The sequence below is a fragment of the Brachyistius frenatus genome, unplaced genomic scaffold (genome assembly GCF_029030835.1).
Source record: "Brachyistius frenatus isolate BFR_SWC_R1_liver_20210118 unplaced genomic scaffold, ASM2903083v1 Contig_26, whole genome shotgun sequence".
Taxonomy (NCBI): Eukaryota; Metazoa; Chordata; class Actinopteri; family Embiotocidae; genus Brachyistius; species Brachyistius frenatus.
The window spans coordinates 4,795,523-4,821,780 of record NW_027210625.1 but is presented as its reverse complement, the minus strand read 5'-3'; the positions used below and the strand labels follow the sequence as shown (position 1 = coordinate 4,821,780).

At 44.7% G+C, this 26,258-nt stretch overlaps 1 protein-coding gene across 3 annotated transcripts in view; it reads right to left on the bottom strand.

Annotated features, from left to right (window-relative positions):
* The window catches only part of LOC138620835 (sodium- and chloride-dependent GABA transporter 2-like), a 162,257-nt gene that overhangs the window by 119,992 nt on the left and 16,007 nt on the right, over positions 1–26,258 (bottom strand). For 2 of the 3 annotated variants that reach the window (XM_069698416.1, XM_069698417.1), the window contains one exon: positions 19,759–19,875. The gene's annotated coding sequence lies outside the window, so the exon portion shown is untranslated. Of the gene's footprint in view, positions 1–18,966; positions 19,181–19,758; positions 19,876–26,258 lie in introns of those variants that run through there. The other variant, XM_069698418.1, reaches the window with a different exon arrangement.

The following is a 26,258-nucleotide window of genomic DNA, read 5'->3' as shown; positions in this document are numbered from 1 at the left end:
TTTACCTTAAAGATTTGCTCTATTTCTCCTTCCTGTGATCTCTTTGGATAAGTATATTTCCCTGTCATGCCAGCATTTGTACACTTTTCCAGCCAATGTGCCTCAGGAGTAAATAAAGGTAAAAAAAAAAAAAAAAGGAGCATATTCCAATCTGATACCCTTGAAAAAGAAAATGAGAGCAAACAGCAAAACCACTCATAAAAATTAATTAACTTCACGAGGATGGAAAAAGTGATGGATGTTTTGGTTCGGTGCTTTTTAGTCTCCGGACCCTCGCCAGGGCTGTAATTTGCATCCTCGCAGTGATGTTTATTTAGGAGCAGATGTGTTATTGAAATTTGGGTCAACGCAAAGCTTCGGTCCGTGCAGTCTTCTTAATCAATCGTCCTCGTTTGCCTTCGAAATACATGTGAGGATACGTACGGTGGCTTTTGTCTGTACACGTTTGAGCCACATGTGTGGGATGGTCGGGAAAGCAGACGTTTGGGGATGAAGTCACATGGCGAGGAGCTAGGTGATGGCAGAGGGCCAGTTTTCCACCTTTTGATGAGATCCATGTATCTGGTGCAACACGTGCGGAGGAAGGTATGGTGTCAGAGAATACCAGCGCTGCTGCATCATCTCCGTCGCCATGGACGACCACCTCATCTGTCCCCGACACTCTGACTTTCTTCTTCTCCTCCTCCTCTTTTATCTCCCTTCAGCTCTGTCACCTTTCTTCCTGTCCAGCCTCTCTCCTCAGGACGGCATTGTCTGCTGGGCTCCTGTGCATGAGTCCATATGTGAAGCCAAAAGCAGGTCAGGGTGTGTTTGTCTTTTTTTTTCTTTTTTTTTTTTTTGGGGGGGGGGCTTTGTTTATGCACAGAGGTGAGCATGTCACAACAGGATTGAATGCTTCCCGTGGTCCTTGACACCCCATAGGGCCCCCGCCCGTTTCCCTCAGCCCTCTGTTTAGACAAGGGGCCTCCCGTCCTCCTTTCCAGGGGCCCCCAAGCACTTACAGCTGAGATGCAGGCTGGAGTGATTATTTGGACGGGGGAGACGTACACGTGCACAGCCCCCCCCCCCCACACACACACACACACACAAGTTTTATGCCTGCAAACTCACCAACGCGAGTTCGTTTTGCAACCTCCGGGCGCCTTTCACTCGCCGTTTTCATGCAACAAACAACTTATTGTTTATTTACTGCAGCGTGAAGCATTAATGAAGCTGTTTGTCAATTTGCTGAAGACCGAGGGGATTACCTGAGTGAGTAATAACCGTAAAGAATACGATCCCTTTAAGTCGAACGCCCCCGCGATTCTATTAGGTGTTTAATTCTCACCCTTTTCATGTTATTTATAGCACTTTAAAAGTATCAGCTTCCATATGTGGCTCTCAGGAGCAGAGACACAATAATAATAATAGCAAGACTATGTGGTAAAAAAAAACAGGGGCCGATACACACACATATATACATATATATATATATATAGATAGATAGATATATATATAGATATATATATATGCACACTATCAAAGAGGAGTTGAAGATGACCACAGATGGCTCCAGCAGTTATAGGGTCCATAAAACTATCAAAAAAAATTTGCATGTACAAGCCTTGCACCCACAAACTGCTCAGTTAGCGTTACAAGGAGGAGCAGAACGGAGGAAATAATAGCAACATATTAAAACAAGTACTAAATGCACACCAGTATCTGAAAGTAGTCAAATATTGCAGTTCATGCGATTCCTAATGAATTGCAGCTCTTATACGCTCAGAGGATCTATTCTGGATTCAATGGGATGCAGAAACGTCACAGGATTCATATCCAGGACTTCAGATTTCCAGACAAATATTCCAGATCAAGAGGAAATCTTTTGTCTTTGCAGCTCGCTCGCGCCACCACGACTGATGTAATCCTGTCTTAAACCTGTCTGAAGCATTAGTGAGAATATGAAGCCCCTTTGATCCGACCAGGATCAGGACGGTGGCGAGACGATAGAGCCCTGAAATAAGCAAACCTCTCTGATTACACAACTCGCTCTATATTCTTGCTGGGACTGAAATATTTTGGGGAAATATACTCCCTTATTCAAGATTGATACCACTCAGACGGCCTGGTGTGTTTACCCAACTTCCTGTTTCCGTTTGGTAACCATGACAATTAATTGATACTGATGTTTTAACAATGATAATTATAGTTGTTGTTTAATAAGCCGTTTACTACAATGCAAAAGGGACTTAATTATGATTTTTTTTTTTTTTTTTTTGCTCTCCATGCACTCATATACCACGACTGCATGTTGTTTTAATATCCTCTTGATTGACATAATAATTGTCTGTATAAAGTGTATTGGGGTCATGTTCCATTGTGATTTTGCACTGTCAATCAAACTGAATTAAAACCAGCGTCTATTAAAAGTGGATGAAATATTTTCCTCCAGAAAGACTAATGCAACGACTGAGGGGGTTAAATTTGGAGATGAGTGGCACATTTCCACTCCACAGCTGAACATTTGTTGTGGGAAAACAGAGGATCCATTTCCACACCGCAAATAGTAAACAGTTGTTGAGAAAGTCCTCTCTCGCCGCGGTTTCACATATCCCCGAATGAGCAGTACTTTCACTCAGACTCAGCTGCCAGATACCCACTTTGATGAAAACCGTAGTGTAATGAGGAATGGCTGCATGACTCACTGTGTTTGTCCCATTTTTTCTTTGAGTGGCCTCATAGACCGCCATAATTTATCTAACAGACAGAATTCACCATTTAAAACTCTTTCTATTGATCAATAAGGAGCTCATTTATCTTAAAGAGAGGTCAGCAGTCATACAATATCTGTGAAGCTGAGAACAACAGCTCCTTTGGACCGTTGGACTCTGAATCAACTTTCATGATCATTAACATGCAATAAACACAAAGTTACCACCAACCTGTGAACCTGAGTGTCGATCCTCGATCGGGATTTTACAGTATTGTGATATTTTTGTTGTCTAAATTAAGCTACTTTTCCGAGAGTGACCCCGAGTACAACTGGGTGTCATTAAACAGGGAACAGAATATGTCCACCTGAGCCGCTGTGGAAAGCCAGCACGTTCCACAGATTCCTGCCTGGTTAAACACAAAAAAAGACAGAAAGAAAGAAAGAAAATGAAAAGATCATTTGTGGATAATTGCAACCACATTTTCAAGACACACTCCAGCTCTTGGATGACCAACGAGATCAGACAAAGAAAAGAGGGAAACCAAGGTAAAGCAGCTCTGTTCTATCATTAATTTTCAGAGGCTTTATTCGGTTTTATTGAAAATATGACCCATATTCCTCTGATCCTCCAGCCTCTCTGTCTTCGAGTCTTATCTCAGTCTTACTGTCATATGTTAGGTGGATGAAGGGATGCCCCATTACAGGCTGCTTATTCTAGTAGCCATCTGGCTTCAATGAAACAGACGCTTTGTGAGCTGGACTTGTAGTCTGACATGTGAGGAGTCCACTATGTTTGAAACATGTTTACGGGCTGCAGATAAAATCAGACATTAAAACAAATTTCTGGTTTCTAAATCTCATTTCAAACACTGAAATCCTGAAGAGATAATCAGCAGCAGTAAACACTGATCCAGACAAATATGTTGCTAAATTGATGGATGAATTGGTGCGACGTAGATCATTTCTGCAAGTTTCCTCAAGTGTTTTTCTTCTAAAACCCACAGAAACATCTTTCCCAAATCACTCTTTCTGCAGTCAAAACACTCAGCTTCTGCTGCTTCACGTCAAATGACAGCCAACTGTTTAAAAAGTTGACCTTATTCTGAAATCAAGACAAAAACAGCTACTTTATGGATTCAAATTATGCCGAAAATGGTAGTGTCTGCCCAGCCTTAAAGTCACAAATTGCCGCAACTTTATGTATCCCTGACTTCATACAAATAAAGGGGTGCATGCATGCAAACATATCGTGTACGAATACACAGGAGCTGATGTATGTGCAAACATGCACTCAAACACGCGAGCACGTAAACAGGTTGCTCAGGTTGTCAGTATCGGTCGCGGTTTCAGTCGTCACTCACTCGGTGGCTCCGAGGTCCTTGAGCAAATACCATCGCAAGCCCACCAACTCCTCCGCACTCCATGTGGATGCAATTCTTGGGTATTTAGAGCGGAAAGTCTCCACAGGGCTACTGGAGAGAAGTCGAAGTTAAATCACACACAGCACATCTCCCGTGCTAATTAGCAGTTACAAGTCCCCTGTGTCTACTGTTCGACGGCAGATAGTAAACAGAGGCGCTCTTTGTTGTGTCCCCGTCCCCGTCCCCACCTACCCCCTCCTCTGATTGATCGGTGCTTATTGTCTGTCAGCTGGGACGTGGGGTGTCTCTGGACATGCGGGAATACAAATTTGCCCTCTTCCAGAGCTTCAAAGTCCTTCTATTCTTTGGGTCTCTCACTAGCGGTGTGCAGCGAGGCGTAAATGAGGCTATATTCAGAAGATCAAACCCGCTGCATAGACAAAGGGAAGAGAAACAAAAAAGAAAAAAGACCGTGGCACGTTGTTGTGTCTAGAACGCCTTTCTTTGCTGATGAGCTGCACTCACATGTCCCCGAACTCTGGAGGACCTCGCTTTGATCCCGCTTTGTGCGAGCAGTCACCTGTCCGTGACCTTTCGACCTCTGCTCCCAAACAGCTGTTTAGTTGTCAGGGCCGAGTCCATTTCTGCCAATTCGCGTAATCTTCCCCAGGTGTCACCCTTGATCCCACATTATGGAGGGGTAGTCTGAGAAAACACAGAGGCAGCTTTCACCGTGCGCTTCCTCCGTTTTTGTCCCATTTACAAGGAGCTGAGAAAGGCATCCATCCATCCGTCGGCCCCATAACTCAGCTCGCAGCCAGTCATGTGCTGCCCCTTCCTCGGCTCTGTTTGCGTCACATCCATTCATGCCCGTCTCCCCTCTTTCATCCCATCTGTCAGTCTCTCTTCCCGTTCCTCCGTCCTCTTGATGGTTTTTGTTTGTTGACACATTTGGAGTTCACATTCTACCCCGTATCGGGGTTTCCGGGTGGAGCTCGCCATCTTTCTCCATTTCTTTCCGTCCAGGGAAACAGATTCCGGGAGAGTCATTAAGACCTTTGTAAATATTTTCCCCTCCATAAAAAGAAATTAAGTTTGGCTCTACAGTTTATGCAGAAGTGGTTAAGACAGCGAAGAGGAAAACGGCAAATTGGGACAAATAGTGAGGTTGATGATGCTTCACTGGTGTGCGCCTCTTCATTGAGTGTTTGGCTGGAGCTACCTGCCGTGAATGAACGGACTACACAGAGCAGTCCTTGTTCCTGTAACTCTGTGCATCAGCTCATTTTTTTCCTCTTTAAACTCATATTCCTGTCAGGGGCCTCCCATATGTGCTGTGCAATGTGTGCTTTGTCAAGGAGGAAAGCGCCTAAAAGAAAAAGAGATAGATCTTCAGGGAAGGTGCAGGCGCTCTCTCTTTTTCGCTGTCCTTTATGCTGAGCCTGCACTTTTCCCCCCTCCTCCGGATTGTAATGGAAAGTTCTGGAGAAGCCGTAATGGAAGAATAACCTCGACAAATCTGACACATAAGTCGCGCCACTTATTGGAGGAATGCAGTCAAGGCAGAGCAGCTGCATTGTTTTTGACAAGCGAAGAGCGGCTACTGTTACTTTAGCAATTAAGATAACATAAACCTTGGCAACCCAAGAGTTAGTAAAGGGATTAATCCAAACTACGAGATAATGTTACTCTCGTGTTTAAAGTCCTTGCAGTGCTTTCTTCCATATCTTCCAGTGTGTATTATACTTGCCGCTTTTGTATTGAAATCGTGACTTCAGAGGATTGTCTGTTGGAGCGGTGGAGGGATTTCTCTGCCAACCTTCACTTTGGAGACCAGAAACTCTGCATTCCAGCGTCTCTGCAGCCCCCACTGGTCGCCCGGCTTCCAGCACTCAGGAAAACGTGAGCGAGAAGCTCTTTCTATTGATTTTTCTAGGGTTCGTGGAGCCATTTCCTTTCCCGGCATCCTTCTCGCGTCAAGATGTTGTCTCTCAGGTTCGCACTCGGGTGCCCGGCTGAGGTAGCCAGCCAAAGGTACGGGTCAATTTGTCCGTCAGTCAAGATAATAACAACTGCAGAGCTAATATTGCTCCGTTTATGGGGTGCTTCAAGGCTGTGCTGTACATCCTCGCAGTTTTCTGGAAATGTTGACACATTTCAGATGATTTCAGGAAGCTCTCGTGTTACTAAATGTGTGACACGAACTTGTTGAGGTTTCAAATGAGGCCTCATTTTGGATTGAAAATTACTGCCCAAGTGGCAAATCCTCAGCGGTTTCAGAGGGTTTATAGAGATACTCTCAGTGTCAGGGTTATATTAACGGTCTCATGCAAACTTTCTGGACTGTAATTTGCTGATCCATGACCTCTGAGTGTCAAACCCGGCGGCAGGCCAAGTCCTGGAAAGTTTCCAGTTCAAACAACACCCCTGATTATTGATCTTTGTGTAACCTTTGACCTGAGCTTTAGAAAAAATGAAAGGCTCCAGGCACCACTCAGTACAAGTGGTCCAGTCTCCAAAGGATTAGATACAATATCAGCTTTGGAGGTTCACAGACTCCAGTCAACAGAACCACTTGAAATTTTACAAGCACACTTTAACTGACCAGTCCAAGACCATTTATTTCACGTAACTGTCTTTTAGGTGGCCATGGCAGCATACATAGCACTTAAATGACGAACAAGGTGGAGAAGAATTGGCATCCCATCTGCCAAGATTTTTCTCATCCGTGCAGGGGTTCACTTTAGGATTGCTTTAAAAATGTGGGAGAGGCTGAGCAAAGGGCAGGATCACTGTTACATAAAATGAGAATGGCCAAAAATGATCTATAAAAGGCCTGTATTTAAAAAAAAATTAAAAAAAAATTCTCATGGATTGACATTTTTGGAGAATGAGATCTGATGGATGGTGGTTTCACTTCTGCTGGAAAGAAACAGATGGGCACATATGATTTCTGTTATCTCCGATTCTTGTTTCATGAGGAGTTTGTTTCACATTCTTGAACATGTTGGGTTTATTTCAACCAGCTCTCAAAGAAAATACACAGTAGGAAATGTGTTTCCCCACTAAAAGCCCTCTGCTCTCCTGCGAAAAAGTCGCCGGTCAGATTCTTGGTTTGTGGACATCTGTGTATGGACGAGTTGTAGATGAGGACAAACGCGAACAACTTGCCAACTGGAAACTTGTTAATCGCTGCTGCTTTAGTGCTCAGCCTGATCATAAAGGTAAAATTTTGTGGATTACAGACCTGGTCCTAACGTAAGAAACTTAGCCCAGGACTCTAAAGGCTCCATGTGCCATGCAAAATGACAGTATTTAATTTACAGATGAAGAAGTTCGTCAGCTGCCGCAACATCCTCCAACTGACCTGGAGTCAGGCTTGGAAAAACACTGGCAACTGTTAATGGATGGTCGTAAGTGGACCGGAAAACATTTTGTTGCGACACACTTAATTAGGGCAAAGGCTTAGAAAGTGTAAGCACGGTTAATCAATGACAACAAAATGGTAGATGGGTAACTGTTTTCACAGAGCCACCCTAAGAAATATCTCATGACTTCACTCGGGAACAGGTGACGTGTCAATTTGTATTTGTTCTTTTATGAGTTACATCAACGGGTTTCTGGCAGGCTGACTTGCTCAACTGGACATCATCTGCGGTGTACGTGGTCACTAGGAGACAGAGAGTGTTTCTCAGCACATCCACCTCCGGAAAGTGTGAAACAATGACTGGAAGAGTCACACTACCCTCTGTTACTGACCAGGGACTTGAAACACGCCAGCCGGGTCGACATTAGTCAGCCCTCATTGCTTCCTCTTTTGTCTCCCAGATGAGCCACGGCGGCGGTTAACGAGCTTCATCAGAGTGCCCTTTCCTGTTCCTTTGCCCAATGCCTTCACGGAAACAAAGGGCGGCGCACAGGTGCAATGAGCCAAAGGCTGGCGTCACCGGTGATATCAGAGGGGAATTTGTGGTTGGGCGGTCATGGCACTTCAGTTGGAGGGGGGTGGGGGTATTTCCTTCTTGCTGGAGTTGGTGTATGCCAAGTTCAGAGATGAGTCTGACATGACTTCATTGGGGAAGTTGGATTGGTCAATTTAAGAAGGATTTCCCCCTTTTTCGGTTTTAGTTTTTCTGAGAATTTATTAATTGAAAGAGGATGCGAATCTGGGAGCTAAATATGTTTCATTCCAAATAAGGCCCTTTTTAACCCATTAGCAATGACACGAGTCTGTCATTCATCCTCAAAACCCCCGTCTGAGCACCATAACGTCAAAAATATGGCTCTGATAGAAGCTACAGCTCTTAATTACTTCAAGAAATCCTACACTATCCACTATAAACCTCCCCCCTGCTCTGTTTATCTCTCCGTCTCTCTCTCTGTTTGTCTCTAAAGGGTAGAGTGGTTAGGTGACTCCATTAGTATTCTGACTTTCCCTGGGAAATGGTCTCATAAACAGCTGGGAGCCACAGCAGGGACTGGGCACACAAAGCGCATGAGTGTGCGCGTATGTGAAACTGTGACTTCATAAGCCACAAAAGGCCTTCATTAAACACCGACCTGCATACGTGCACGCTAAATAGCCCGCTACCGAGTCACCTTTATTAACCAGCCAAGCTAAATGCCTGCGTTAATGTTCATTTTCACAGTGAGACACGCAGGGATGCACAGCGGGGCGGCTAGCATCACCAAGCGCAAATTATGGCGTAGTTAAGGGCACGACGCATGCATGGATGGGCCTGCGTCACAAAATAAGGAATGTCTTAAAAAGCAATGTGACATTTTCTTTCCGAAATACCAACATCATTTAAGTAATGATCCACTAGAGACTGCTGGGTGCCTCGTTAACAGCTTCCATTGTTCCCTGGCTCAGAGCTGGATTTGTGTGAATACAACAAATTCAAAGATGTGATTACTTGCAAAGCTCTTTGTGTTATTGCTTTTAAAATGTACAAAATCACTAAATGAAAACAAATGAGAACTTTTAAATGATGATTCTGTAAGTTATACAGGCTGAGTATTACTGCACGAAGTACTTTGTCCTTTATGAAGCAGGGAGGAAATTTAGTGGAGGTCACTTTGGTGTAACTAGACTTCACATCACCTCACACAACTGCAGTTATAATGGTACATATCAGCCTGGCCTACAATAGACTCTACAGGTCATGCTAACTTTGCACATGCCGCCTTGATTGTGCCTTTTTATTTCCTTGGGTTTTATTTTTATGACATGAATTTGAGTGGTCAAAGAATTTCCAAAATGTGGATCCTGAGGTCAGACCAGTTGAGAGCGACTGTCATAGGGTTTGTCAGGTGACACAGCTGGATATCCAGCAGTTAGGTAATAAAGGCTTTGACCTGGACTCGCCTCAGGAGACTTCATGAAACGGGGGTCTGTTAAAAAAATTTAAAAAAATCCTGGCCTTGTATTTTAGTAAGCATAATTCAACACTGAGCGACTGTGACTGTCATTATTTACAGGTTGCCAGTGACTGATGAATGTTAAATAAGTTTCCTCGAAAAGCGACCAGGTTGGACATCGCAAGGAGCACAATGTTTGGGGTTAAAGAGAAGTTAAAGATTTACGGAGCCAAGCGTTCATTCAGACCGAGTCTTTAAGGGGGAAGGAGTGGTGACAGCCTGCCCTTTGACTTGGCATCCCTGGTGATGGACACTTTGCCAGGGTCAACAGTCAAATTCCCTCGCAGGCCATACGAGACATCTTCTTACGTAATGGGCTGTTTTCAAGGAAGCGGCTCCTGTTTGACCATATTGCCGAAGTGCAGCAGATTCTGCGGCTGATAACGAGCAGTGCTTGGAAAGGCAGATTTAAATGTGTTCAAAAATACCATCACTAATGTGGTTTAAAGGAGAAAGCAAGGGTGTGAGCTGCTGCAGTGCATCACATATAGACAGTGACAGGTGGCAGGGACCTTAAATCACATATATAAGTATGTAGTGGGCACGAAGTGGCGGCTCAGCTCGTCTTCAGACACACGAAGCTTCAGCCTCCTTTTCCTAAGTGTCTGATGGTCTCGCCGCGAGCTTCGCATTCCTCTCCTCTCCTCTCCCTCGTCCTCAGCAGCAACTGTGGTTACATAACTGGTGCTATAGATGTATATCTCCGCGACATATTTACCTGAAACAACATGACCTCTGCTTTGAGCGTGGATAGCAACAGCTACAACTGACGGCGAGTTTTGTTGAAAACACACCCGCAGTTAAGAGGCTCTCAAACCAATGTGCACTACCTGAGTTTTGGGAAAAACAGCTTTGCTTTTAGACACATTTTATTTCATTAATAAAACAAACGCGAACGTATCCCCGCGCCAAGCAGAGGGATGTTTATTCAGCTTTTCGGCACTCGACACGACTCGAGCCTGTTGAGGCCTTAACGCAACACTGGTTCAGTTAATCAGGGGCCAGCAGCTCCTACTGACAGTTACACTCAGTTTGGGTTTACTGCCTTTACACATACCAGGAGGATGGAAGTGACCCCCGGTCGTCTGCTGGGCACCACAACGCTGAACGCTGTATGAATTTCTGCCTCATTGTTCCAGCACAATATTATTTAGACATGCAATATTAATAATCAAGGACAGACTTTCAGTAAAGTGGGATGGAGAAGTCCCTCAAGGATGTTATGGTTGCAATAATTAATGCAATCTCTGCAGGCCTTTGGCTTGGATTAATTATTTTTTTTTATTTTTAAAGCATTTAAGCCCTTATTTAAAAAAAAAATAAAAATTAAAAATGATTTTGCCATTTGTTGATACTCTAAATTCAAAAACTTAAATAAAGATTAGACCTAATACATTTCTGTCATGCGCAGTTTGCATATTAGTTATATATATTAGGTTGTAGTTAAAAAAAACTTGACTGGCTGATAACTACAATCTTACAGCAAACAAACAAACAAACAAAAATCACTTAAAAGGTTGCAAATTACATCACAATTTCCAAGAAAAGTTGCCCCCAAATCAAACATTTTTGATTGCATCAGTCATATTTTTTTTTTCCAGTTGTTTTCAAAAGAGGACCATTACGAAACCAAATTCACTGACTTGCTGTGATAGATATGTTTTGCAGTGTGAGATACAGCACTGGGCAGAGTTCCCCATTCTTTCTCGTGCCTCAAATTATGTGAGGTATTTGGAAAAAGGAACTAAAATGTGTCCCCAGTGGATCCCGGAGTTCGCGAAGGTATAAACTCTCACTTAGGAAAAACACTGAGGATATGGCTTCAAAATCCTAGAGGAAGCACAACAGATGGGAGCGACAGCTTTACAACTTATTACCGAGAGGGAGACGCAGAGTTAACTGACTCCGTAACTCACTCGGCTTTTGTCTCTCCTCCCATAATGAATGTCTTCCCGTGAGCGCCGTCTGTAACCCTCCCCTCTGTCGGCGGGCCACACGTTAGCCGTCAAAACAGAGCGAGTCCTGGAGAACGCATTCTCAAATAATTACTGTATAAATCATGCCGATCGATTACCCAAAACAGTCAGGGAGAGTCTGACGAGGCCCTCGGTGGAAAACAAGTCTGGTGGCACACCTGCACATGCGTGAATCTCACACTGGCACACAAAAGCACAGCGTGAGGAACCCTGGTCTGTGTCAGAGACAGAAAATGGAGGAAAACAAAAGATGAAGAGGCTGCGTCGGCCAAAGGAGGGCAACGAGGCGTGTAAACCACAGATTGAGAAAGAACAATAACAAATGAGACGGCGAGAGGCCAAAGACTGACGTCCGCCTGACCAAACGAGTACGTGCACCATCGATGTCAGCGACGAAGCGACGGGCTCGGACAAAGGATTTTACACGGGCTTTCCCCGTGATTCATGTCCCTCCTCTCCCTCGGTGCTCCTTGTGGTGTAACTTGCTCATCTGTACATTGGTGAGGTATCGCACAATCTCGGGGATGAGCGCCGGAGCAACAGATAGTTGGCTCCCGGTCTGGGGTGTAACACACACTCAGCGCATCTCCTCTCTGCTGTCCAAGCCACATATTTAATCTTGGCGAAGGATGTTCTTTCCAGGAAGGAGTTACAACTCTCCTCTGATGCAGACAAACTTTCAACAATCAGTAAATCAGAGGTAAAGACGAAGCAGTGAGGGTTTCATGTGCACACTATGAACATCTGAATCTGCAGAGGAGAGGATGAGAACCGGCTGCTTCTTGAAAGAATTTTACACTCAAATGCAACGCTGATGGATGCGCATGAGGTTCAAGTATATTCCCGAGGGTTTGAATGACAACAAAGGGTCATCGGCCATTGACGATCGTGCAAAAATAAAAGAGTTACTGGTTCCTGCTTTCAAATATGCTTAATTTTGTTTTAAAATGAACATATTCTAGGTATAGACTGTTGGTCAGACAAAATAAGGTATTTTGAAGGTGTTATTTTAAACTGTAGAGTCGTGAAGTGAACAGCTTGTATACCCTGCTCTGATCCCCTGGCTACCATCCCAACCGCCTTGTGTTGCTCAAACGTCTGGGGTTTGCAACAATAAACAGACCACAACCGTCTGCCCTCAACAATCAGAGCAGACCTGCAATAAATTCATCGCACGCCGCTGACACAACCTTCTCTCGTCTCAGAATAACAACCAACTGAAATCTCCCCCACCACACGCAAATCGGGGCCGGCAGCAGCATAAGAACGCCCGAGTCCAAGAACGCAGCAATTTCCCTCGTCCTGCCGGCTGTTTTAACGCGCCGCACAGACGCCATCATCATAGCCGGAGCACACTCCCGCTGAGCGACGGCCTGGGTTCAGTGACGTATGGACAAGGAGAGATACGACGCAGGTGGAAGCACATTTGGGAATAAGCTGAAGATATTTGCTGTCCAGAAAGTCTTCTCCGCACACTGTGTGGCCTCAGGTGTAACGTTCAGAGTTATGGGCAGAGTTACAAGAGGCACTACGGCGCTGCTTAAAGGTAACTCGTAATTCCATATCGCTGTGTTTGTCCAGGTGCGTAGCAGCAGTCTACGGGGCTGTAGGGGGACATTCAACGGGGTTTATGGGGGGTCTCGTTTCTACGATAACACAAAAACACAATTAACCCCCCGTGACACATGAGAAGTACTTCCTGCAGCAACACCAGCACTTTCCTCTGCCAGCCGGCACTAGTGAGGGGGTCTATTGTAAAAAGGTGTGTTTACTTTGGCCTGTGCTCACCTTTTCTGGCGTGACCTCCCTCCCTCTCTCACACCACTGCACACACACACACACACACACACTGCAGATGAAATCCAAACCGTTTTGTAAATTACCTTTGTCAGTAATAGAAGCTTTGTATCTGGCCCCTCCCATCTCCTCTCCGAGCAGCCAAATGTTATTTTGCTGAGTTTCGTTGGCAATTTTTGGTGCATGCTACCCCCCCTCTTCAACGCGCACGCACACATTCCTGGCAAAGTGCTGTAAAATAAACGGCGGGCCACTAGATTTCAACGAGCTGAGATGGAGCGGGCGAGAGGGAAAACAAGCACACGCCAGCGAGAAAATGGGCAACCGGTAGAACGCGGGGTTCAGCTATTTGTTGTTACAGATGGCCACGCTCTTAACAGGCCTCGGTTGAGCGGAGTGAAAAAATAGAATATAATAAAGGAATCAATTGTGAAAAGTGAGAGGTGGAGTGAGAGATCGGTGTCGACGAGACCCGGGAGGATTTTTTTTTATTTAGCCATTCAAGCTTTACATGCAACCTGGTTTGGGCTGAAAAGAGCTTTGTGTTGATGTGCTGGAGTCGCACGTGTTTGAGGAATAAAAGAAGAGATACAGTGAAGGAAGATGATTCCTCTGACAACACAAGTATCTACACCGCCATCGCCACCAGAGAAAATACAGAAGCGGGAAGACAATCCGACACAGACTAGCCCATCTGTTTTTATGGCAAAGCTGCATCCCACAAACAAAATGCTACTTGTTTGTCAGTTTTAAGCGCTGTGCTGTTTTACGACCGGTACACTTTTAAGGCTTCAGTGTTGAAAGCAGAACCTCTTCTTTTAATCTTAAACACCACATTCTGCGGACCTACTAACACACAAAACCATCTATTTGTGGTCGCCTGTGCTGTGCGATCTGTAATCAAAGATTTGCCCTGCGGAAGTCATGAATGCACACAAACACGTGGACATCCATGCGTTGTGCGACTGAATCTGGCATGTATAAATACATAAGTAGATGTTTGCGGTTCGTGCATCTCTGTCTGTATTTTTGCATGTGCTTTTTGTTTTTGCAGGAGGGACAGAAAGGGAGGTGTGGAAACAGCCAAACAGCTGGCCACGACTTCACACCATCCGCCGACTCCTGCTCAGTGGACGCTTCAGTGCCACAGAAACAGCTGGAGTTGTCACCACTCGGATACCTCCAGCGTACAGAGACACCTGGAGGGAGGTGAGAAGTTGGGGAGGGGGGTTGGGGTGTTGAGGGGGCGTAAAGTGTGCGAAAGGGAGAGTCAAATCGAATATATGTTTAAACGCAGTTAAAACGTATTTGGTGCTGTGCTTTACTCTGCAATACAAGAGCAACATCTGCAGCTCGGGAGGCCAGATCGTAAGAAAGGTAGCGAGAGCTAACCATAAAAGCAGATCATGAGGTAATGACAGTGAGGAGGATTCTCTGCAGCTACGAGGTAACTGAGCTCCGTCGTACTCATAAGGACAGAAATGGTGAAAGGCGTCCAGGCTGGAGTTCAAGCTCCCCTCCTCTCAGCTCTGTGGTTGCAATTTCCCCTTCTTTACTGTAACCCAAGCCCAGGCATCTCGTATGAAAACACTCGATCTGTGGGCTTGGAACGCACTTTGACGTCAAAAGGGTTTTCCCGCGGGGCCACGGGGACCCTTCTCAGCAGCGCCGGCCCACGTCAACACAGGAGAAAGCGCCAAATCTCTCTCGTCCAATTGTCAAATTACTCCTACACTCAGGGCGCCCACCACTCATGCATATTGTGATTTTATCTCCAGGCATGAGTTCACTGAGGTAGGCCTCTGTGTGGTTGTTATTTCCAGTTGTTGTGGTCGTGATCAGCAGTAGGATCTATGTTCAGTTTCTCTGCTAAAGTGATGACTGCTTCTTGGTAGAGGAAGAGCACACTTACTGCTGACATCCTGACTGGCCTCTTCCTTTAGTGTTTGTTCTAAAATGAATTATTAAATGCACAATAGATGGCAGAGAGGGTGTTTGAGCTCACCCTGAAGTTTTCTTTTGACATCTATTTGTTTCACTCTGTCTGACATTTTTTGCCAAAACAATGACTCTAACAAGACTATTTTTTTAAGTTATTGAAGAAACGTATTTCCCGGTTGACCCCAAATTCTGATGGGTTGCTCAAAACTCCAGCACGGCCCGGCTCAAAACGTAATGAAACTTTGGAGATGCCAAATGACTGGCGTGTGTGATTGGCCATCTGTAACTGAGATTAATCCCCGAGGGGAAATTAAAAAATTTCCCCTCGGGGATTAATAAAGTATATACCTACCTACCTACCTACCTAACTGTATGTGGGACACAGTAAATTATAGGTATGCTGCTAACTTAAACAGGCATGCGTGATACTGTTGGTTTATCTTAGTATAATCACATGTTGGACAAAACGCACTTTCTGCACAACTATTATTTGTATAAATACACTTTTAGGACCTGCTGTTACCAATTAGGACCCACATTATCTCCTTTTCTGCTGCATTTACAACCTGTCAGACAAAAAAAACAGCAATTTGTTCTTAGTTTGAGTTAGTTGGGTGTTTTGTCCTCGCAGCGCCTCATTTATCGCAACGAACTTTGAACTTTTTGTAAAGTTATTGATTTCTGTTCAGAACGTGACGCACAGAGGTCAACAAAGGAAACCGCTCAAGATTCACTGCGCACCCAGACAAGAAACAGGCCGAGACAACATCTGAGGGGCAAAGATGAAACGCTTCGGGATCAAGTCCGCCATTGCTGATACGTAATCTTGTGTTCTGGAACACGGCCTCTAAAAGGTCAAGCAGGCAGCGCAGGTAACACCCGCCGAGACGTCGGCAACCTCCGTCCCAAAAAGCAACAACATCAACAAAACAACAACAGCAACTGCGGCCTGGCCCTCTCATGTCGGCTTCATTCAGCCTCCCGCATGAGCGTCTCGGTCCATGCTGGCGAAGGCGGGAGGACCGGCTCAGCTCTGTAATCACGCCTGCTCCCTCCGAACAGACAGCTGCGTAACCAGGTGAGTCTCCGAGCTTTCATCCTAATGACAACCTCTGGCTGACTGCTGTCAACGGAGCTAAGGGGGCTTAAGGCCAACTGCAGGGAGGATTAGGAACAGGACTGGGAACGGCAACAGGTTTTCCGTGCAGCTCTTGGCTTTGTTACATCACAAAATGTGCCCTTTTGGAAGGCGGGCGGGCACTGTTGGGGATAATTCGGCTGCTGATGCTGCTGGCGGGTCAGTTTCTCACACCGAGCCGAAATAATCAGCGACGGCGAGGTGTTTTCACGCCGCGCGGACACAGAACCAGGTGCGCCTTGTGAAAACACAACGGGGAGGTGACTTGACATTGAAAAACACACACGCGTAAATGTCAATACACGATTAAATCCGGCCACATGTCGCCCGATCGGTGTCTGACACGTCCGCACTCCCGCAATGCACTCGCACATATGGATGGAGGGGAAAGTTAATAAACATCTGTGCATGCGTGTGGTGCGTGTGCGTGGGTAAGAACCTGCAAGTGGAGTGCAACACAGGAAATTTCTTGCTGCCAATAAAGTTATGAATCTCCTTGGGGAGACTAAATGTTCCCCACTAGACTTCGCCAGCGTACCACGCACAGCACGAACACACTGAACAATCATCCTCAAAGGAGTCATCACTTGTAATTAAATCCGTACAGGTGTTTACGCAAGTGGGGCGAACAGCGGATTTACTCTGCTTAGGTGGATTTTGGGTCGGACACAATATGTTTCATCAGCTTTATCGCACCATCATATTGAAATGATCTGCGACCGAAGGGGGCATCACATATCGTAAGAATAATTAACCTCCCGGCAGAATCAGTAGTTTTGAACAGCAGCTGTATGACTTGAACTCAAGTTTCGCTCCAATCGCTGCAGGCCACTAACTTCAGATTGTGCTTTGCTTGCTGTTTTTGTTTGTCATTGTCTGTTGCAGACACTTTTAAGGCTTGCAGCTGGTATATCTTGACACTGTCCATGTGTAAGCTCAGTCCCGCTCCTCCACACACATACAGAAACGGAAACACACACACACACACACACACACACACACACACACACACACACACACACACACCTACCTCCCTCTTCTTCTCTGTCCATTTCTTGGAAGGGGCACTGGGGGAGCTGTGGCCAGAGCATAGGCCTCTCATTCACCACCGCTGCTGCCGCACGACCTCTCCTCCTCTTTCTTCTCTCTGTGCATTTCAAACTTTTTGAACCGCTGTGCTGAACATCTAAAATGCTACTGTAGCTATCTATATAACACTTAATTACCTGTGTTAAGTTTAGGACTGTCTTTAGGTCGCTCTGGGAGTGAATGAAACATGGCAAATGTTCGCAGATTAAAACAAGGAACTGAACTGCAATTTATTATAGTTATTAACACAGAAAATCAAGGGAACAGCATAAAAGAAAAATAACAAATTCAAATAATAACCCCAATACCGGTATTTCTCTCACAGTCAGTCAGTTTCAGTCTCTTGTCTTTCAGTCTACTACCTGGGTCGTGTACGTCTGGAGGCTCTCAGCCTAACTCTTATCTGAATCTTTTGCTCGTCGGTGCTCCGGCAGGAGAATCCAAGAAGACCAAATGCAGCTTCACTCACGGAGAAGATGATCAGGGGTCACAGGGTCACTCAGCTCCAGCGCTCTGCGGAGGTTTCTGGGGATCGCTGTCTCCATCACAGATCCATACAAACAAAACCAATCTGCATGCAGCAGAATTGAATACGATGTCAGTACTATAATTTATAAACTCTATTGTTGGTGTAACAGTAAATGACCAGTAAAATAGTATTACACACACATATATATATATATAAATATATAATATATATTTATATATTTATAATATATATATTTATATATATATGTGTGTGTAATACTATATTACTGGTCATTTACTGTAATATATATTACTAAGCAACACACTCAACATATATATTTATATATATATATATTAATATATATTTATATATATTAAATATAAAATAATATTCACTATGGTCAATATTAACATAGCAACATATTTCACACACACATGTACTCATGTCTCAGTGACATCTATCACTTATACCTAATGGGCGGCACGGTGGTGCAGTGGTTAGCGTTGTCGCCTCACAGCAAAAAGGTTCCGGGTTCGAATCCGGTCCTGGGCCTTTCTGTGCGGAGTTTGCATGTTCTCCCTGTGCTTGCGTGGGTTCTCTCCGGGTTCTCCGGCTTCCTCCCATCATCCAAAAACATGCACTTCAGGTCAGGTTACCTGGCGCCGCGCTAGTGGCAGCCTGCTGCAGCATCTCCCCCTGAGAGCCCCCCTGCTGTAGTGAAGAAATTTCCCCTCGGGGATTAATAAAGTGTATAAAATCAAAAAATCAAAAAAAATTATTTAAACGTCCACCGTTACTAAGCAACACACTCAACAGCTGTTCTCAATCTGACCGTTTACTTCTGGCGCCAAAACAAGAACATGACGTCATCGTTCCCGCTCGGTTCAACAGGTCCCGACGCATTAACCCTCAGCGCTTAGCTAGGGCCGTCACGTACATGTAGCTCCACAATCACAGATATCAACCACGTAAAATAATATTCATCAACAAATTAATATTTATCTCCGACTGGTTGTTGTTCTCTTCTCTCCTTTGTAGCTCGACAGCAACGGCTAACTGTTAGCAACGCATTCGTCACTCACCGGAGATTCTTCTCAGACTTAAAAGAAACTTCTTCCTTCGGAGTCGGTCTGGTTAACGGTCAAATAAATAAAGCTCCTCAAAAGCAGTGAGAAAAAAAAAATTAACCAAATGAGATTCTTCATGGTGGAGATCATGACGCTGCTGTTTCATTCGCGGCATAAAGGGTCTTCTTCCGGGAGAAGGCTTTGATCTCCCGACGTGCTCCGCGACAGCGCCCCTCTGGTGAACATCGGTACTGCATGTGTGAGTTAACCCTTTAGTTGCTGGTAAAAAAAAAACTAACGTGGGTTACACTACCTTCTACTTTTAGGTAATTATGTCATGTCAGAAAATGTTCATATTAAACTGTTTGAGGCATCACATCCGTTCAGTCAGAGCCTTGCGCAGCAGATATCAACAATCTCTGATGTTCTTTTAATCCCAGGAGTCGTTATGTGATTTCCTACATTCCCCAGAATGCCTTTCACCAAGGCAAAGATTGTGGTCTTGCTTTTAAACCAACAATTTGGGGAGGTTACACCATCATGTCCCTTACCCAAAATGCATTATGTTATGTCAGCATTGCATTCTGGTCGGTTTTCAATTTCTCACATCCTTCATGATTTACTGATGTACAAGACCAGGTTCCTTGAAGAGGTCACAAGGAAATTTGAGGGGTCACAAGTGGAAAACAAAAGACACACTGACAAAAAATAAAATTGGGAAGTTAGTTGCTTGGTGGCAACAGTATTTTAGGGTGGATATCTCCTTTATAGTGGAAATATGATTATGTCCTCGTGTTATAGTCTTACATTTTCTGCCTCTGATTGACTGCTTCATCAGCTGGATGATCCATCTCATCAGGCTTTGGCACTTTCCAGCAACTTCAACTGCCCAAGCAGAAGGTGAAGGAACCAGAGCAGAAGACCCTGTAGAGAAGATAAAAGTTTGTGAATGTGCTCTGAAGGAAGGACTAAAAGCATCATATTAATGGTGTCTGCATCAGCCACACATTCACACTCTGAAATCTGCGGGTTTTTTTTTTTTTTTTTTAGCTTCATGAATATTTTGTAGATACGTGTCACGTTAGTTGCTTGACTCTGGCATTTTGTCATAAACAGCAGGGTCGGGCTCCCGAAGGAACCGTCCTCCGCTCGAGCTAAAGCTCAGTGTGAAGAGTGTGTCCTGTGTGAGCTGCTGCAGACCATGCAGATGGGATGAAACCACACTGCCCCCTAGAGACGGAGAAAAAAAGCACAACGAAGCATCTTGGCATCACATCAAAGGCTCATTAAATATCTTCTGGACTTCTGCTGACTATAGTGCATGCAAGGACAGACAATCCTGGTTTCACATTTCATTTTTTAAATAAGGCTTCACGTTTGCTCACCAGTGATTTTCTTTAACAAGCTTAAATCAAGCAGACACGGATGAATCCTTTCAGTCCTGCTGACTTCACTTTTATTAAGACTCTTACACTCGCAACATCCTCTGTCAAGCTGAGAAAACCCATCAAAGCATCAAGCAGCACATTTTGATGACTCCTGACGAGTGCAGTCATCTTTTACAAGGTATACATGCATTCGGAGGCTCGGCAGATTTTCACTAAGACTTTGAATGTAGTTCGTCACTGCGGTTCGGCTGAATCCGGCTTTATCGGCGGTCCGTTTTATTTCACTACACGAAACGGCACTGCTAAAGCCAATTTCATTTTGTTAATTATTTTTGCGAACCCTGCCCTCCTCTGAGACTTCTTTAAAAACTGTTTCAGAAGTCTGAGGGCACGAGTCTTCTTGCATAATTGCGTCTCTGTGGAGGATGTGGTGGTTTTCCAGTGTGAGGGCCACGACAAAGCAACCACCAGACTGAGGTTTATGATGCTTAGACTTGATAATTAACGGACTTACAGTTCCCTGCTCAACATCACACTATTCAGCCACATGTGGAGCAGCTCGGTGGCAAGTTTAACACTGAATCAGGCCTTACTGGATATCAAAAAACAGTTGCCATGGCAATAATGCATTACATTTACAAATAAGGTGATTTAGAAGTAGCCTATCTATACTGGAGCTATAGTAGTTTCACTGTATTGTCCATATTCAATGTATAAATCTGTAACATTTGGTATGATTATTGAGGTTGCTTGGCAACTATTGTCAATGAAAAAAGCATGGTAATCATGCAGAGGAGGTCTAAATAAGTAGGACATTCAGTAAATGTGATGATGTTGGATGAAACTTCTGAAATAAAGAAAGATGCCGACACGTTTTCTTTTCTGTTTGAACCTACAGCCATCGGGGTGATTGGCTTTGCATAGCATGAAGATTTGAAAGTGGATGTTTTAAACTGACCACTTTATGGTTTGATCTAACAAACAAACATGATGAGGTGTTGAAAGTCTGAGCGAGCTAAACTAAGCTAAGCTAAGCGGCTGTTGGGTTGTGAAAGCGTCGACCGCTCATTTAACGCTTGGCAAAAAAGCGGAAAAGCATTTTTACCGAAAAGGTCCAAAACAAGGTCAAACGCGTCCTGAACTGGACAGGTCTCCAGAATGAGGTCAGTTTGTGAGATGCCTTTCACAGCGTCATCAATATACCCCAAGCAAAGCCATCCAGAGTTCATTTCAGATGCAGCAAATACAAAACGTGCACCAACTGCCTCCCATAAATGAAGAAATAACTACGACGACGCCGTTTACCAGCCAGCACTACCACAATAACCACTATTAACTACCATGAAAGCTAAAAACATGTTTTATATTCCTAATAAATGCTCATACGTGGCGGCTGCACACACTCAATTTCGTGCAAAAGTCTAAATTGTTTCATTCAGCACTCTACGCCGACAGGCAATATAAAACAGAGATGCATAAAATATTTTATAGAGGGCTATTAGCTGGAAACATGTTGGCTGTAATGAAGGATGTTTCGTTTTATTGCAAATTGATGGAGCGCTCCATTGTTTGAGCAGCTTGCTGCTACTTGAGGGACCTTTGATTTTGAACTGAAATGAACTGTAAACATGATTTTAATGCTGTCTCTTATGAGAGGGCGGGAACTATGTGGTGGCATCAGTTAATGCAGGCTGAGAAAAACCACAGAGGTGCAAGTGAGCAAAGCAGTGGCCTCTCACAGCATGCTTTCGTGCATATATGCATGTGGGAAAGAAAAGTCGTGCTACATGGTCATTTTCAAAGGCGAGAATCGTTCTTTTCGAGGGTTAGGGGATCATCCAAACCTGTATTCATCACCATCTTATGTTTTTCGATCACCCTTTAGCCTTTTTGGCCGTCCAACTCTCCTTATCCAATTTCTCCCCCTCTCTGCTTTCCTCCACCTCCTCCCGCGGGGTGAGTGGGTAGGATGTGACTGTTAGAGTCATAACAAGGCGGTGGAAACGAGTCAGACACGGGAGCCAGCGGAGGAGCCCTGCTGCTTCGCCCACCTTCTGATGACTTTACAATGTGACAAAACCACTCATCCGCGTTTTACTGACAGGGGCATGTGTGCCAGCATGCTGAGGAGCACCCGACATGAAGAGAGGAAAAATACCAATAGCGATTTGGCGGGAGGATGGAAGAGAGAATTACGTTTTTGTACGAATCCATAGATCGTTCCCACACACTGACGAGCACTAGAAAGGTTCAGGAAGCAGAATGACACGTCAAACTTCCTTCCTTTGGGAAAAGTCAGAATCCCACTGACGAGCTCAGCAGGCATCAGGAGCCTTCAAGGCCACCGTCTATCTTAACTCTCTGTCTGTACATGTATGTAACTACAAGGAGGCTTGTTCGAGCTATTGAACTTGAATTGTTGAATGAAGGATTTCCGAGGATGTACTTAAGCTGACGTGCTCACAATAACAATACTTACATGCAAATATGTAGTCAGTATAATTTTGTGTCTGTATTTTGGCATAAACCAAAGAACTGCACAAACTAAGTTCATGCTGTACATCCTGTCTGTATATCGACTATCTGCATCGAATTGAGGCCAAATGCCCCCAAAAAGGTCTTGGGAAAAAAGATAGAAAACCAGTCAATTCAGACCATTCATGCTGCCTAAGATGGATGTTTCTTTTATTTTTATGAATAAATCTGTCTGCCCAGTCTTACCACGTGTGGGCAGAAATGATAAGAAAGGTAGACAGAAAGGAGTGTTTAGTCTGCCCCCTCTTTTATTCTGTATTTGTTGAGCTTTTGAGTGGATTGCAAACATCGTAGCGGTGTGTGGCAAAAAAATGCAGATGCTGCGTCTGCGCTGACGGAAATTAAACAAGAGGAACGAACAGGTCCGACAGTGCAGCACGTTCTCAGCCAAACCTAATACAATATTTTTTTTTTTAGATACTTAATAAAATTTCTGGCATTTCTACTTTCTGTGCACATATTGAAATTGGGCATGAGCACAGCTGGGTAGAAATACTCTCAGAGTACTCTTAATGATATGAAACTCCTAAGTAAACACATTGAAATGCATACGCAGTGCAATAAGAGCCTCTCCAATGAGAGTCAGCTCACACTCGGCCCGCTGCAGGGGTCCTGCTGTGGTCAAGCCAACAGCAGGAATGCAGACTGGTATCCCAAGGGCAGTGGGTTAAGAATCTCTCTGTCTACTGCTCTCTCTTTTTTTTTTTTTTTTTCCCTCCCTCCTCCCCCCTGAACAGTGCAGAGCCGTGGAATGGTGTTAAAACAACAGGGCTCTCTTAAATTAGCCCGGCGCGAAAGTCCAATTCAGTGTTTCCTTCACGGTTCAAGAAAAGCTCTCCCCTCTCCCTCGCTGCCGGCCCGTTCAGGGGTCTTCTCCGGGCTACGGCTGCGTTAACCCAATCCCAGCAGCCAGGTGATTGAGATGGAGGCCTGGCGGAGCTGGACTTCAATGGCGACGGCCAGATGACCCACTTTCCATCCGACCACTTGTTTATCTCCTGTGCTCTTCAAACAACGCATGATGACCTGTCCATGAAGGAATAACATCTAAGTATGAATTTAGATACACTTTCAGGCATCGCGTTAGTGTCTTTCCATTCACCATCAATCCTAACAGACGGAAGGATGTCTGCTGTTTTGATTGTATTTATCCAGACTTTATGAACTCAATGGCCGCTCCTTGGAGTGACGCAAAGCAGATTGTCAAGTCATCAAAGACAGAGCAAACCACTGGAGCAGCCAATCATCTGCAGACTCTCTGCTCTCGCGAGTCCCAGTGCCATATTGATGAAGATTGATTTATGTGCGTATCGTGACTGGGCTACAAATGGGACACTGCTCTGGCTGATTTGCATTTACATGGAGGACCAGTCCAACTGTGTGCATCTGTGCAGGGTTTCCTGTTGCTTTTGCCTTTCTTTGTCTCTCACACAGTCGGATACAGACTCGGACTGCTCCAGCTTTTTTTTTGCCAAGCCGAACTGCCCTTGTGGCTTCTGCATTATCGTCGGTCACCCACAGGTTTCTGAACTACTGACCAGGAGCCCGTCTGGCTCACCGTCATCCGCAGTAATGACAGGATGGGGTCGTGACCTTGACATCCAGAGCTAAAGAGGGCAGATGTATGGATCTACCTCTCCTAAGCAGTCACCCACATTTTTCCTAGAGTTCCTCTTTTCTCTTTACTGCTCCATCACGCTCCCCATCACATCATCTCCAGAGTCCATATGTTGGGGTGAAACAGGTCCATCAAAATACACCGAGTGGTGTAATTTTTCCGGTTCGATCCTGGATGTGCACATGACATTAATGCAGGAGGGACTGTGAATCAATCTCCAGAGCCTGTCTCTCCGCTCTGGCACACAACTCTCATATTGCCAGGGCTCATTACGGGCTAAAGCAGAGGCAGCAGATCAAGGGAACTCCAGAGCAGGTTAATTTCCTCAACTAACCAAATCTCCGACAGCAAATGGATCATATTTCACTCCACCTAAGCTCTGGAGCTCTGAAGTCTGCTACTGAAACTCGGAAGACCTCCAACTTCTACTTTGAAGTCGTGCAAATCAAAGTAAATGACATTTGAGTAACACTACCTTAAAAAGGCATTTATAAAGGAAGATAAGCTTATCAAATGGACTGCAATTTCCTTATGAAAGACACACTGCTATAATCTTGAAAGGCTTCGGTTTCTGAATGATGCCCCCTGTACTGTTTTAAATTGGAGCATTTCTCAATCGCCGCAGCAGATTTTGCCGAGTCACAGTGCCCATATTTCCTGGAAGCAGGACCAGCTATTGTGATGGACTTCCTGACCTCCCTCCCTCCCATATATTTTATGGCCACTCCGTAAAGGTTCATTTCCCGGTTCTCGACACACGCCCGTGCCCCTTCCACCACCGGTCATGGGGATGCTGGGAATAATCGAGGTCAGCTCGGCCTTCACCTGACAGCCCACATATGCAGAAGTTTTTCACAGCCCAATACCGGGCCGGTGTGGGCTGGTCTGGGCGCCAGTCTGGGTGTCCCAGAACAACAACCTTCCTGCATGAGAACCGTAAGCAAGGTTTGTCATCCTCATGTGAGATACGGGAGGAAGTCAGGGTGTGCTTAAGGGAAGAATTACATGCAACTTCCTCAGATGGTGAAACAGGCTTGTTCTCACACTTTAAATTATCAACTCTTCCTTCCTCACTATTTGCAACTGAGTCATGACACAAGACTGATTAATTAATAGAATAGGGGCAGAAATAGAGAATAATATATTAAAAATAGATCAGAAATTAATACAATAGAGCTTAACAAGTCAGGACACGGGAGTTAAAGTGAGCTGAATTGGATTCCCACTGTGGGTGTTGAAAGCATCTCTGATTTGCAGTTTAGCTCCACAGAAGCAGCAGCGCCAGCAGCAGCAAGCAGTAACCCTCGAGTCTCCACAAAAAACTAAAAAAGAAGAAAAAAAAAAAAAAGAGGTCAGCCTTCTGTTTGGATAAAAGCTCGCTCCAGCTGATCAATGGTCTTGGAGTAGATAGCAGAAGTCTGGAGATCAAAAGGCTTCCGCTCTGAAAAAAGGCCGAAATGTGTAACATCTGAGATGTTCCATCTTCTTTTGAAACCGTAAAACATTCCGACTTTATCAAAAGCAAAAGGTTTGGCAGGGCTTTTTAAGAGTTTGAAAACAGCCAGAGAACTATTTCTGAGGCACGTGAAGAGGAGTTTTTAAAGAAACTCAAAGAATGCCTCAGTTTAGGAAGCGTGCTTGAATTGCTAACAAAGCTTTAGTAGCAATTTTACTCAGTAAGTGGACAGACATTTATTTTCTCAAAGTTCTCCAAAATCATCACTGTGCTGATCCATAAGTCCAAATCACAGACGAGCTGAGAGAAA